The sequence below is a fragment of the Macrobrachium rosenbergii genome, chromosome 10 (assembly GCF_040412425.1).
Source record: "Macrobrachium rosenbergii isolate ZJJX-2024 chromosome 10, ASM4041242v1, whole genome shotgun sequence".
NCBI classification, from domain to species: domain Eukaryota; kingdom Metazoa; phylum Arthropoda; class Malacostraca; order Decapoda; family Palaemonidae; genus Macrobrachium; species Macrobrachium rosenbergii.
Genome location: NC_089750.1, coordinates 2928642 through 2944287, shown reverse-complemented (window position 1 = coordinate 2944287; position 15646 = coordinate 2928642). Strand labels below are relative to the sequence as shown.

The window sequence follows — 15646 nt, the reverse complement described above, 5'->3', positions numbered from 1 at the left end:
TCCTGCATACGAGGTGAGGATTATAAATTTATATTTTGACTACTGCATTTTCTTTTGGTTAAATGACTGTTCCTAGGCATTAATTGCTCGTTCTAGAATTATTTGTATATTTTTTTAATATTACATTCTCAAGACAAAAATCTAATGCCAAAGTGTTATATTTTAAAGATATATTTGTTATCTTTTTAGTTTTTCTTTGTTGGAACAAAATTAAATCCGGGTACAAAATTGTTGTATAAAAATTATTCATTGTTTTAGGAATATTTATTTCCAAAAGTAAAAAAATATTGTCAAAGTCCGTAAATTAAAGAGGAGGTTTATTTTTGGAATGTCATCAATTACTTTTTAATATTCCAATTTAAAATTTTTTATTTATAAGCAATGCCTAGTTATATTATTATATCACACCTTTTAGAGACAGAGGTTTCAAAATCCAAAACGCTACATGAAGGTTTAATTTTTTTACTAATCATTTAATATTCACTTCTTAATTGTTTCTTGGTTCATATATTTTATGCATATTACTATACTTTTATATATTGTTACTATTTATTTTATACGTTATTTACTTATTTATTTTTATCAATTCATTATTTCTTCTTTGGGGTTATCTGATATATAAATCTATATTTGTTTAATTTTCCTAATACTTTTATTTTAATAATTTTGTTGTTGTTTTTAATTTTTCTGTTATTTATTTATTTTTTCTTTATTTAAAAAATTTAATTTTATTTATTTATTTGTTTATTCATTTATTTATTTTAATAAATTTTCCTTCATTTCTTTTATAATAATTTTTTATTTTATTGTTATTCATTTTATTTTCATTTATTCATTTACTGATATTTTTTATTCTTTCTATCTTTCCATGAATTTATTTCATGCATTGATCTTTATTTTTTTATTTTTAAATAATTTAAAATTTATTTAATGTATTTATTTTTTTTTATTTACCTGACAATTTATTTATCTTTAGGAATTATTTAGACATTTTTTTTATTTTTTATTTTTCTATATTTTTTACTTTATTAAGTATTTACATATAATTATATGCCTGTCTTTATTTCTTGTTCAGGATAAGAATTTGTTTCAGTTAAAAAAACGCACTTTTTATTTATATTTATATATGTATTTTTTTTTGGAAAACATGAGGTTACTTATTTTTGTTTGTTTGTTTTTGGGATTTATTTTAATTGGCCTTTTAAAAACCATATTTAGTTTTAATTTATTTAAATTTATTTATTTTTATTTTTGGATATTCATTTATTTACTTAATTATATTTCATATTTAAAATTTTATCTTATTTATTTTTTTTTAAGATATTTTTAATTTTTAAAAATTTATTATTTAGCTATATTGATTATTTTGTAATTATTTTATTTTGAAATTACTACTGTTTTACAAAATTCATTTATACGATTTTAAAAACAATATTTAACCTTTGAATTATTCCTCATTTTTTTAGAAATTAAAAAAGTTTCAGTCTTATTAAACTTTGTTACGAGACTTTATTTGTTTTTTGTTTATTTATTTAAACTAGCGCCAAAAAATTGAATACTTTTTTGCTAGTTAATAAAAATTGTTTATTAATGTAAACATGCATTCAGTTCTTTGCGTTTATAGGAATTGCTATTTCTTCTCCGTTCTTTAGTTTGGCTTTAATTCTTTTCTCCCATCTTCGAGTACCTCTTAGAATGAACTTAATTTTTTTACTAATTTGGCAATTTTGGAACCTTTGATTTATTTTTATTTTAGTTCTCTTACTTTTATTCCATTATTCACTGTTTCTTATTATTTTTCAATAGAAAGTATTTGATGCCTGTTCTTATAGATTTACTATTTATATTTTTAATTAATTTAACAAGATTGGAATTTATCAGCTTTTAAAATTTAATCATTAATTTAAAACTGGCAAAAAAATTTATTTATTTCCTTTTAAGATTTATTTCATTTTCTTTAATCATTTATCAAAAATATTTTCATTGAATAATTTAACAAAGACAATTTAAATTTTTATTTATTAATAAAGTTAAAAATGATTTTAATAAATAGAAAAAACTTTTTATTTATTTAAATATTCAGACTTCAAGACATGGAAGTTATTCAAACTTTCCTTCCGGAAATTTATTTATTTTTAAAGATTTATTTTTATTGTATTTAAATTCAATAAACGTTTATTTTCATTATTTTTAAAAAACAAGATTTTTGGTTTTTCGCCCTTTTATTTTTTATTTTTATTCATTTATTTTTATGAACTACTTTATTTATTTTTATTAAATTTATGAGAAATTTGGCTTTATGTCTTTTTAAATTAATTTATTTTTTTTATTTACCAATTTTTATTTATTTATTTTATTTTATTTATTTATTTTTTTATATTTTCTGAAAAAAAAATCAAAGACCATTTATTTATTGTGTAAATTTATTTTTTACAAAATGAATAATTTATGATTTTTATTTATTTATCGAACATGAAATTTATTTTACGCCATTGGTATTTATTTTAAAATTTTTGAAATTTATTTATTTTTATTTATTAATTTATATTTATCAAAATTTAAATTTAAAGAATATTTTCATTTATTTAAAATTTTTATTTATTTATTTATTTGTAGCCGTGAGATATTTATTTTTATTCCAGTAATATTAAAATTTATTTTTGGTTTATTTATTAGCAATTTATTCATTTTATATAAAATTTATTTTTTAATTTATTTAGTATTTTTATTTTTTATTTTTTATATGATTTATTTTGGCCGGATAGGATTTTTTTGAATTTATTAAAACAATTTTTATTTATTTATTTACTCAAAATTTTTGCTTTTATTTAGAAGATAAAAAATTTTTATTTATTTTGAATTTTATTTATTTATTTATTTGCTGCAACTTATTTATTTAATATTTATTAATTTATTTATTTTTATTATTTATTTATGACATTAATTAATTTATTTTTATTTATTATTTTATTAATTTTATTTATTTATTTATTTTATTAATTTTTTATTTATTTTTTTATTCGGCCGTTTCTTTATTTATTCTTATTTAAATTTTTATTTATTATTTATACAATAAAATTTTATTTATTTTTATTTATTTATTTATTTATTTTATTTTTTTATTTATTTTAGATTTATTTAATTATTTATTATTTATTTTATTATGGATTTATTTTGATTTATTTATTTTATTTTCTCAATTATATAAAATTATTTATTTAATTATTATTGAATACGGATTTATTTACCCGCATATTGAAGAAAGTCATAATTTTTATTAAGCTAACTGACTTTAAGGCGATTTATTTTTTTTATTTAATTATTAAAATGCAAATTTATAAAAATTTTATTTATTTATACATAAAATTGGTTTTCATTTTTATTTATTTTATTTATTTCATTATTTAATTTTTATTTCAATTTTTTTTTTATTTATTTACTGAATACGTTATTTATTTGAAATTTTTCAATTTATTTTTTTTTTTGAAAATTAAAGTTTTAACAGGATCGCCGTCCAGACAGACTTTTTTTTTATTTATTTTTGATTTATAAAACGCCCTTATTTAAGCATTTAAATTTATCAAGAGAATTCATTTATTTTATTTTTTAAAGAGAGACCGCATAACAAATTTATTTATCGCCAATTTTTATTTATTTATTTATTTTAAATATTATCCACGATTTATTTATTTATTATATTTGACTTTTTTATTTATATTTAATTTATTTAACCTATTTAGAAATTTATTTTATTGTTTACAGCCCCCTGTTTATATATATTTTTAAAATTTTAAAAATATTTTTATTTATGGTTTTATAGCAGCCAAATTTAATCTTTTTATTTAATTTACCATATTTATTTTTATTTATTTATTTCTTATATATATTTGTTTTTTATTTATATTTATATTTTTTATTTAATTAATTTTTATTTATTTATCTATTTATTTCGGTTTATATTTATTTTTACAGTATTTATTTAGTTTTATTTATTTATTTAATTTTTATTTATTTTTTATTAATTTTTTATTTTTTATCTATTTATTTATAAATTTATTATTTTATTTAATTTATTCATTATTCATATTTTAATTTTATTTATCTTTATTTATTTTTAAAATTTATTCATTTATTTGAATTTATCTTGAGTTTTTTTTATTTTTTAATTCATTTATTTTTTACTTTTTCGTTTATTAAACATTATTCAATTAAATATATAAATTTATTCATTTATTGATTTATTTTACATTTATTTATTTTGGTATTAAAAAGTATTTCATTTTTATTTAATTTATTTATTTGCTTAAAAGGTTTTTTATTTAGGTGTTTATAATTTTTATTAATTTCATTTATTTATTTATTTACAATTTATATTTAATTTATTTATTTTTTTTATTCATAAAGTTATTAAATTTATTTTCATTTATTTTTTTTATTTATTTATTTATTTTTTATTTATTTTTTTATTTATTTATTTATTTTATAGGGTTTATTTATTTATTTTTATTTATTTTATATTTATTTAAATATTTTTATTTAATTTTATATATTATTTATTTATTTATGTTTTATTTATTTATATTATTTATTTATTTATTTAAAAAGATTTATTTATTTTTTATTTATTTATTTATTTTTATTTATTTATTATTTTATTATTTATTTCTTTATTATATTATTTATAATATTTCAACATTTACACATTATTTATTTATTTATTTATAAATGAAATTTATTAATTTATTATTTATTTATTTATTTATTTTATTTTTTATTTATTTTTAGAATTTATAAAATTTGGAAAACCCATTCCAAATTTATAAACAAATTGAAGGATTTATTTAACTTTTTTATTTATTTAGAACTTCTAATTAAACGGAATTTAATTTTATTAAGGAGGCATTTTTTTGTTTATTTTTAAAAGAAATTTATTTGAAAATTTTTTATTTTATTTTTTTTATTTTCATTTTTTTTTATTTATTTCTATTATTTTTTAAAAATTAATTTTATTTTTATTTATTTATTTGTTTTAGTTGGCTTGTTATTTTTTTACAATTTTATTTTATTTATTTAATAAATTTATTTTTGATATAATATAATTAATTTATCGTAACATTAATTTTTTTTACATTATTTATTTATTTTAATTTGAATTTTATTTATTTAGAAACATGTATTTTTTTATTTAGGGTTCACATTTATTTGCTTTAACAATTTTTATTTATTTATTTTTTTTATTTATTTATTTTTTTTTATAATCTTTTTTATGATTTAAATTTTTGGAATTAAATTTTTTTATTATTTATTTTTTTCCACAGAATCAATTTTTTATTTATTTATTTATTTTATTTATTTTATTTATTTTATGTTATTTAAATGAAAGTCTATTTTAATTTCAATTGTTTTTATTTATTCACCAGTCTTTGCTTTTATCAAAAAACCTTTCATTTATTTACCAATTTATAAATTTATTTGCATTTTATTAATTTATTTTTATTTAAACACTTAATTTTTATTTATTTTTATTTATTTAAAAAAATACATTTATTTATTTATTTTTATTCATTTATTTTTTTTTAAAATCTTTATTTTCATTTATTTATTTTTTTCATTTATTTTTTTATAAATCATCCTTTATTTATTTATTTATTTATATTTTATTTATTTATTTGTTTTTTAGATTATTTATTGTGCTTTTAGCAATTTTTTGATTTTTATTTTTTTAATATTTAAACATTTATTTATTATATTTTTATTTTTATTTATTTATTATTTTTATTTATTGAATTTTTTTTATTTAAATTTTTTATTTATTTAAATTATTAACATTATTATTTATTTTTATTTATTTTTTTTTTGTTTATTTTTAATTTATTTATTTAGTTTACGATTCATTTATTTCAAATTTATTTTAATTTATTGATAGCAAATATTTAGCCGAAAAACCAATTTAATGCATTTATCATTTTATTTTTATTTATTTTATTTTTTATTCAAAAATTTTTTTTTATTTAAATTTTTATTTAAAATTTATTTATTTTTCTTTTTTATTTATATTTATATTTTTATTTAATTTATTTATACTAACATATTTTATTTATTTATATTTATTTATTTATATATTTATTTATTTTTATTTATTTAAAACATTTTATATTTTTATTTATATTTATTTTATTTGCTATATTATGCGGTTTAGTTTTTCTTTGTATTGCGTTGCACCACATATGAATGACCGTGTCTGTTGACTTTCACTTGATAGTAACGCAGGGGACTCGGTAAGTTAGGTTGAAATTGTCTATTAATATTTTTAACTTTTCAGGAGGGGGTAAGAATTCACCGGGCACGGTTTTTCATAAGTTTTATTCTAACACTACTATATCACACGGCCAGCCACACTGGACTTAGAAATTTCTTGATGTTAAGAGAGGAGCGAGTGACACAATCCTACCCAATTTGGTTTTCAAGTAACTCTGGCTAAAAATTGATCAGAATGAACTCTGGACCTATGTTGAATAAAACTCCGCCTCCTTGAGGACGTCTACTTTACTCTTAATGGTTCAATCTTAACTCCCACTTTTGGCAAGGACAAATCAGGTCAATTTTGCTGACCTTTTCACTTCATAGTCTATCCTCTAACTCCTCCTTCCTTTCCCACATCTTGGAGGTTTGTTTTGGTTAGTCTTCAATTTACTTGGTCCCATGACTCATCATTTTAAACTATCAAATCGTGTCTCTCTCTCTCTCTCTTCATAATCCCGATCAGTGAATCTCATACTTATTCACTGCATAACATCACTCGGTCACCTACCTGCATTGACTACAATGCAAAGTAGATAACAACAATTCAACTTAACTCAATAATAATTTCTATAATCAATTACTTCAATGTCAATAATTTCTATAACAAGCAATAAATGCAAGAAATATTATAATGCATCATAGTGCTAACACAAACAATATAAGCATGAATTTATATATCAAATACTCAAACTAAATGCAGAAAATTATGGCAAAGTAAATATATCAAATGCCTATTACTCTCTGGTTATCAATCATAAATTGTAAAATAAAAAAATCAATCATCAAATGTTCAAGTGCAAGTCAATGGTAAACGCTATCACTCTCTAGGAAGGATTCTGTCCATCATGTCCTTGATTATGGTAAGCTTATTCAATATTAATTTCCTGACAATTATAAAAGAAATGAAAGCAAACAGTACCAAAAGAATGACATTTATGAATGACATAATAGGAGAAATCTCGGTCTTATATGTATGAAAGAAAGTATGAACCTCTTCTAGCTTTGTGAATGTCTCCAATTCCAGTTCTGAAAGTTGAAATTCGTTAATAACTGCAAACTGATGTACACTTTTACTGAAATTCAAACTGTATGTCGTGAAGACTGTAGGTTTGTAATACAAATTATGTAAAATGACCAGTTCACAAGCAGATGAAAATGAGTGTACGTTAATGAAAACTACTTCTGTTTTGTTTGACTTACAGTCAATCTTAGCATTCAATCTGTTTGCTGAGAACACAAAAATTTCATCATCAATGATTTGAGCCTTGAAAGTTTCTGTAAACGGTATATATTTACAATGGTTCTTACCATTCTTGTTGTTTACAAGATCATCTAGGCAATGAAGAGCACTCAATGGTTCATAGAAATTCACAATGTTACAAACATATACACCATCATTAAGCATGACACATTCCCTGAATTTATGTTCGGGAATTTCAGTCACTAGGAAAGAATCATGCTGCAAGGCAAAGTGTCGAACTGTTCCTTCTAGTACAATGGACTTATTATCTACTACCATTGGGAATGGATAGACTGACATCAATGAGTTGACGTCTGGATTGTTGAAAGGGATCACTAGTATGATTTGATTGGCTATCACTTTCACTGTTATCAGGCCATAATAGTCCACTATATTTTCTACTAGTGGCTTCAAGTGATTGTTCACAACACATTTCTGAATAATGGCTTCAATTTCACTAGGGGTTATCAGAAAAGGCGACAGCAGGTTTTACCTGCCATCATGATTGCATTGAGTAATTCCTTGTATTCCAGAAGGAAATTACTTGTTTCTATGAGCAGTTGCTCCATCATTTCTGTTTGATGGATTCTAGCAATTTCTGATGAAACATTATGGAGGGCACTATTCACAAATTCTTTCAGCACTGTGATCATTTTCTGATTTTGATTGACATTTCCTATTACTTTATTATAGACAGTGCCCTGCTCAGAAGCCCAATTTTCAAGTTGTGCCACTCTTTCCTTTAGCCTTTCAACATTACCATCGGTCGCCACTCCAAAGAGATTGTGTAAAGCGACGCCTATAAAGGGTATGAGTGATCGCTTTACTACTTTCCTTGGCATAACACTATCGATGTCCCTCTGCAACTTGGAGAGCATGTCGTACAAATTTCTATCTTGGACACTTTGTAATCCTGCCTGTATCTGATTGCTCAGCTGGACTAACTGCTCTCTCTGATCGATAATGGAGTCCGTCTGGATCTTAACAATGGCTAGGTCCTGTATCATCTTAACCTTGCCATGCTCCTTGATGATGGCTCCCTTCCTTAGTTGTACGAGTGAGTTCACAATTTGACTCACTGCCAACCACCATACAATCCATTTGCTGAAATAATGTTATTAAGCAGTAAAAATCTTATCAACTACATTTGTTTACCATTGCACTTGCCATTACCTTCTTCTCAAATTATACCTTGGGGTCATTGAAGATTCTATTTTATTATCTATCTTATCTTTATTGGACAAATCTTTTAACTGGGTAGACGACCAAGGTTCTGAATGAACTACTTTAATGTGGTTCCAATGTACAATGGATTCTTTCAAGGTAATTTCATGCATTAACTTGAATTTATTCAACTTCAAAACTTCTAAAACTCTATATGGACCTCGAAATTTTGGTGATACTTTAATATTAGGTCCTTCAAGAACATGATTGAGTACATAAACTTGTTGTCCTACCTTTAACGAGGGTATGGTGGATCTGTTATTGTAATACTTACTAGATTTTTTATGTAACTCCTTTAATCTAGCCCTGGTGACTTTAACGGTCTCGTACGTACGTCTTGTCTTCCAAGCAATATAGTCCTCGTAGTTGTACGTACGTCTGGGTGGTGCGGCATCATCCAAAAGTGAATTTGGCATTCTCTTTTGGTAGCCATACAATAGGAAATGAGGAGTTTCTCCTATTGATTCATTTACTGTGTTGTTTAGAGTAAATTGTATGTCTTCGAGAGTCAAGTCCCAGTCTTCAGTGCTAGGGGTTACCAATGTTTTCAGAACATCCTTTATCTTGCGATTTGTTCTTTCTACTGCTCCATTTGAGCTTGGCTTATATGCTGTTATTTGACATTTCTGTATTTCATAAAAGTCACACAGTTTCGTTAGAATGTCACTAGTAAATTCAGCAGCATTGTCTGAGAGCAAAACTTGAGGACATGAATGTCTGGTTATAATTCTAGACTTAAAGGCTTCTGCCACCGTTGATGCTTCTCTGTTTCTAGTTGGAACAATTTCTACGTATCTGGTCAAATAGTCAATGAAAACTAAAATCTGTTTATTTCCTCTGATGGTGTTCGGGAATGGACCTAAGAAATCCATTGTGACTACTTGAAAAGGATTTAATTCTGAAGGATACATTTCCAGAGGAGCCTTGACGTTGACATTCCCTTATGTATATTACATAGGGTACAATTCTGAACAAATCGAGTAGCATCTTCACTACATCGAGGCCAAAAATAGTTTCTAGTGATTGTTCTACATGTTTTCTTAATTCCAGGATGTCCTGATAACTTGTATGAATGGGTTAGTTCTAAAACGTCTTGTATTAGTGTATTAGGAATGTACAAACGTGAACAAGCATTTGGTTCGTCTGAAGTCTTGTACAATAACCCATCTATCAATTGAAACTCTGAATTTTTCTCACCTTGCAAGAGGTTACCAATTACTTCCCTTATTCTAGAATCCTTTTGTTGTTCCTGACGAACTTTGTCTAAATCTAAGTCTGTGATTTGACAACTGAAGGCGAAATTATGAGTGGTAATTTGTTTCTCGTTCTCTTCTTGTGATCTAGATAAGGCGTCAGCTAATGTGTTATATCTACCAGGTATGTATCTAAATTCTGGGGCAAATTCTAATACGCTAACGAACCATCTATTGAACTTCATATTATTGGTAAAAGCCCTTTTCTTGAAAAGATCACAAATGGGTTTATGATCTGTAAGAACATTAATTTTATGTCCTAGCAAAATGTGTCTAAATTTCTGTAATCCCCAGACTAATGCCAAACATTCCCTTTCTGTTGTACTGTAATTTCTTTCAGCTGCATTCAAAACTCTACTGGCATAGTATACAGTCCTCATCCTTGTTTTATCCTTTTGCATCAAGACGGCACCTAGTCCTGTACTTGAAGCATCACAGGCTAAGTAGAATTCCTTCTCGAAGTCTGGATAAACTAGGATAGGATCTGTTATCAACATATCCTTTAGTGTTTTTTGAACGCTGCTTCCTGTTCATCTTTCCACTCATAGTTAGCATCTTTCCTAGTTAACTCAGTTAATGGTTTTGCTATGGTAGCAAATCCCTTTATGAAAGGTCGATAATATCCTACCATACCTAGGAATCTTCTTAGTGCCTTCAAATTTCTTGGGGCTGGATAGTCTACAATAGCCTTAATCTTTCCTTCTTGCATTTTCAAACCATGTTCACTGATAACATGTCCTAGATATTCTAGAGATTTCTTCAGAAACTGACATTTCTTAATTTTTACCTTTAAACCGGCCTTTCTGAGCCTATCTAATACTAATTCTATTGTCTTGAAATGACTCTCTACATCCTTACTAGCAATTATTACATCATCAAGATAAACCGATACGTCTTCAACATCTCCCAAGATTTGCAGCATTAAACGTACAAACGTTAAAGGAGCTGAAGTAAGACCAAACGGCATTACCTCAAATTGCAAATGTTCTTTATGAGTACTGAATGCCGTGAGATGCTTGGATTCTTCATCGAGAGGAACTTGCCAATATCCACTCAGTAAATCGAGGCTAGAAAAAACCTTGGCACCTCCTAATTGAGCTAACATGTCATTAATGACTGGCATTGGCATTCGATCGGGGATGGTGTGGGAATTCAATTTACGGTAATCAATTACCATCCTCCATGTACCGTCTTTCTTTGGAACTAGCAGTAAAGGTGAATTATAAGGTGACTTAGAAGGTATTACAACTCCATCTTCCTTCATCTCTTCAACCATCTCGTCTACAATGGGTCTTTGACTTATTGGAAGTTTGTAGTTAGGTATATAAAAGGTCTAGCACCATCTTCTATGACTATTTTGTGCTGCAGGACATCTGTCCTTCCTAACTTATCTCCTGTTACTGCTACAACACTCCTATATTTCTCTAATATCTGTATTAACCTGTCCCTACAATGAGGAAAATCTGTATTATTTACTTCCCCTTCTAATTTAACTCTTGTGTCAGCTACAGAGACAAATGCTTTTTCACTTAGGGTTAGTAAAGGGTTAGTAATCACAATTCCCTTACAGAATTCTATGCCGGCATGCAATTCTAGTCTCTTGTCAGAATAATTATACACATAAGTCGTACAATTTCCACCATTAAGTCTTACTAGGAATTGTCCATTTTCACAAAGTCTGGTAAGTCTTCATTAACTAATAACACATCTGTATCACCTAGGTTTTTATCTGTTACAATTCTAAGACAAACCTTTGTCAGACCTTGTGGATGCAGTATAACGCTATTGTTTAATTTGAGTTTTACAAGATTATCATCGGCAGTACTAACTAAGCAGATCTCTTCTGCATTCTGTGCATCGGCAGTGTAACAGACATCAGTATCATCTGAACTTTCATCTTGTGGTATCACAGAACCTATCTCTGTCATTTTTCAGGTTGCCTAACAGCAACACCTCATTGAGATACTTCTCTTCCGTATCTTCTCTTATTATTAAGTGACTACAATCTATTAGCGTGTCAGGATCGTCAGGTTGGGAAAAGAACTAAGTTCTTCGGAGGTATCTACTTGTCGTGCACTTGAGTTATCAGGTTCATACCTGCTATCTGAGAATTCCTCCTGAGTGGCTTCTAGGCTTTTAAAAGTAGTTTGTCTATCTTCTCCTATTTCTTCTATCATTGAATTTCTACTCACTGTCCTACCCGGGTTAGCATTAAATTCTATTTCTATCTGTTGGATGTCTACTTCTTCAGATGAGGCTGTCTCAGGTAAAGTGATCAAGTTTATCTGAAACTGTTCCTCTTCTTCAAGAGAGCAAACATTTCCTCTATCAATTTCCTTGATAGTTATTCTTCCATTGCTACAATCTAGTGCAATTCCACATCTTTTCATAGCCTGGAAGGAAAATAGAGCTTGAGCTGGAAAATATTTCTCTTCCAACACCACAAACTCTTCCCTGTATTTCTTATTTAGAATTTCTATCTCTAAATTGACATTGCCTATAGCCCTTATTTGCTTTCCAGCGATCCCCTTTATGGTCCTATAGGATTCTCTCATTTGGGAAAGCTCACAACCTATATGTTTTGTTAAAGTGCCTTTATCTATGATACTTACAGTACTGCCTGTATCCAACAATATGGAACTCAGTACACCTTCTAAGTGTACTTGTATGATAGGCAACTCTTCCTGACACGTATTAAAATTCTTTACAGAAAACACTATTTCATTACTTTGAGTAATGTCTGTTGGGGACACATCCTTATTCACTGTCACTATTTCTTTCTGTAAGGATGGACCTTTCTGCTGCACTCTCTGTGATTGTCACTGAGAATCCCCTTGATTTGGGTTACTGGGGAGGTATTTTGATTATTAGGCTGAGTACTTTGGTTATTTTGAGACCCTGAGAATTTCCCTGTTTGTTGTACCAACAGTTCTGGATTAAATGTCCTGTCTTATTGCAATTCAGAACACCATTTGTTTCTTCTACAATTCTGTGTTGTATGGTTGTTATAAACCACAATTTCCACAACTTTGTCTCTGCCTATTGAACTGTGGCCTATTATTCCCTGAATTTTGGCCTTGACTAGCTCCCCTCTGTCCAGGAGTCCTGTTATTTCCACTGTTATTTCCATTAGTTCCAGTGGTATTCCCATTGTTACCTCTATTTGGCGGCCTACCTTGATTGTTTCTATTTGATTGATTAAATCTCCTATTGTTGTTCCCACCATTTCTATCAAACGAATTTCTATTTCCCTGATACCTAGACCTAGCTTGCCCTGATTGGTTTCTATTGGACTGATTGCTATTATTTCTTGGGTTTCCACTAGCTACGGTTCCCGTAAAATCTGCACTACTACTTGATGAATTCTGTTTTACTTTCCTTTCTATGTACATCAAGGTTTGTACAATTCCATCATTTGGCTTCCTATCACAGTACTTCTTTAAGGCTACTCTTTCTTCCTTACCCAAAGCATCGTAGATTGGTCCTAATGACATATATCTAAGTACCTTGGATATACTAGCTAAATCTGTTTCATCATCATCAAATTCATCCTTCCTTCCAACAACAATTCCTACAGCTTTCATATCTGTCGTCACTCTATCTATAGCTTCTTCTACTCTAGTGGCTAAAACTAAGTGATTACCCTCATATTTCTGATGATGGAAAGTTCCTATGTTATACCATGGATCTTTCTGTGCTTCTGGTTGCCAAAATTGTAAGCACTGTTTCTTGAATTCGTTAAACAGAGTAATATTCCTAAAAGTACTGAATGAAGAACTGTATGTGCATCACCATGTTCCATACTAACATACAAGAGTGCTTCATCTATTTTCTTTCTCTCATCTGTGATACCAGCAGCTGAAATTCTGCTTTCTGTGTCTGCTATCCATCGATTTACACCATATTCTTCTAATCTACTTTTATCTACATTACTTGGGTCTACCGTTCCACAAAATCTAGTGGCTTGGGTTATTACGGCGGCTTGCGCCATGTTAGGATTTCTAGGTACAATGGAAGTTATTGGGTTAGTGGTTACAACTGAAGGGTTAGGCGCACTCGGTAAACTAAGTGGGGGACCTTGACTACGAGAACGTCTGGGTCTAGTATTACTAGGATCAATTGGTCTAGAAAGTCGTTCAGGTACAGGTCTTAGGTTATATGGAGTCTGGTCTTCGCTTCTTGTCTGTTGCAGTCGGGCGATAACTTCGTCCAAAGTGTTATTCATATTAATTCATAAAATATTCAATGATTCCAAGAATGAAAAATTGAAAAAAAATAAATAAATTTGAGAATCAGGTACTTACTTCAATTGCATGTTTGCTGAGTTGACTGTATCCCTCTATACAAAAAAAATTCAAATTTTTCCTAACTCATTCCTTCATAGGACTCTCTCAATCTGAAAAAGTCTGATATTAGTATTTATGTATACAATTGTTTGGGTTCCACTGCAAAATGCTGCGCCAAGTGTTTAACAATAAAATTTATTATGATAGAATTATTTAAACAGAATTGTCTCTATCACCAAGTGAACGAAAATTTCTATTTCGTAAAAAAAATTACTAAATATGAAAAAAAAATTATTTCCTTCGTACAACAATAAGGAAATATTATTCAGAATATTATTCAAAAGAAAAATAATTTACTTAAATCATTTATGTTTAAAAAAATTATTTGCGCACTGCAGGGAAAAATAATTATATAAAATTTCACTCACACAAAAAAATTTAATTATTCACAGAGAAAAAAAAAATTCTCTTGATAATTCCCCGATACTAGGAATGAATGTTTACTATTCAATTAGCTTCGTGTCGCCTTGCACTTGAAGATCGCGCTGATTGCACTTGAGCGCAATTTGTCGTTAGCATCCAGCGATAATTCGGCACAGCTCGGCCGACTTCCAGTCCGTACTTGCTGAATTTGGCGAAGAAAAAAATTTGGAATCCCTTCCAAATTGTTGATTGAAGGCGTTACTTCCTTTCTCCAGAGGCGGTTATCAACGCGTTGACTTCTAAACTTTATCGCCGTTCCGAATTCTTCACTCTCTTTCGTCGCCGTCTTCCGCTCTCATTCGTCGCCGTCGTCGTCACTGCTCTGCTACCGCTACTTTTCGCTAAGTCTCCCTTTTAGCGACCAAAAATTTTGGAATTTCGTGTATTTAAGTCCGTACACGATAGAAAAGTTCACTGAACTGACGTAGATATTAGCGACTTTCATACGTCCGCCAACACTGTTTGTTTTCGTCTTCTCCGCTTGCTGCGATCGGCGTAGTATAGCGCGAGTTGCTGATTCTTTCTTTCGTAAATTTCGTTTTCTTATAAAAATCACCGCTGTTCTATGCCGTGATTATTACTATTGTTCTTATTATGGTCATATATAATTATTAAACTGAATTTCTGGTTGATCTTATGCGAATGTTCGGAAGTTTCAAACTAGGCAGAGATTTACCGCTGTCAATTTTTCATTCCGATCGACGCAAAAAGATTCACTGCTTCTTGGAATATTTCGTTCTGCTTCGTTTCCCTTCTGCTACAGTGTTGATGTTGTATTGGTGTTTCTAGTGCTGAAGACCGTCTTGAGATTATTTGCGCTGTTAAATTGAGAGTTAGTTTTAGCGCCGTCACTGCTC

The 15646-nt window shown here is 27.3% G+C and overlaps 1 long non-coding RNA gene across 1 annotated transcript; it reads right to left on the bottom strand.

Moving 5' to 3' along the window:
- Positions 1 to 8203: 8203 nt before the first annotated feature.
- Positions 8204 to 14738, bottom strand: LOC136842409 (uncharacterized). The gene is made up of 2 exons (XR_010854205.1): positions 14325 to 14738; positions 8204 to 8647 (listed from the first exon to the last, which is right to left on the bottom strand). It is a non-coding gene; the product is annotated as an uncharacterized lncRNA (long non-coding RNA).
- Positions 14739 to 15646: the final 908 nt, after the last annotated feature.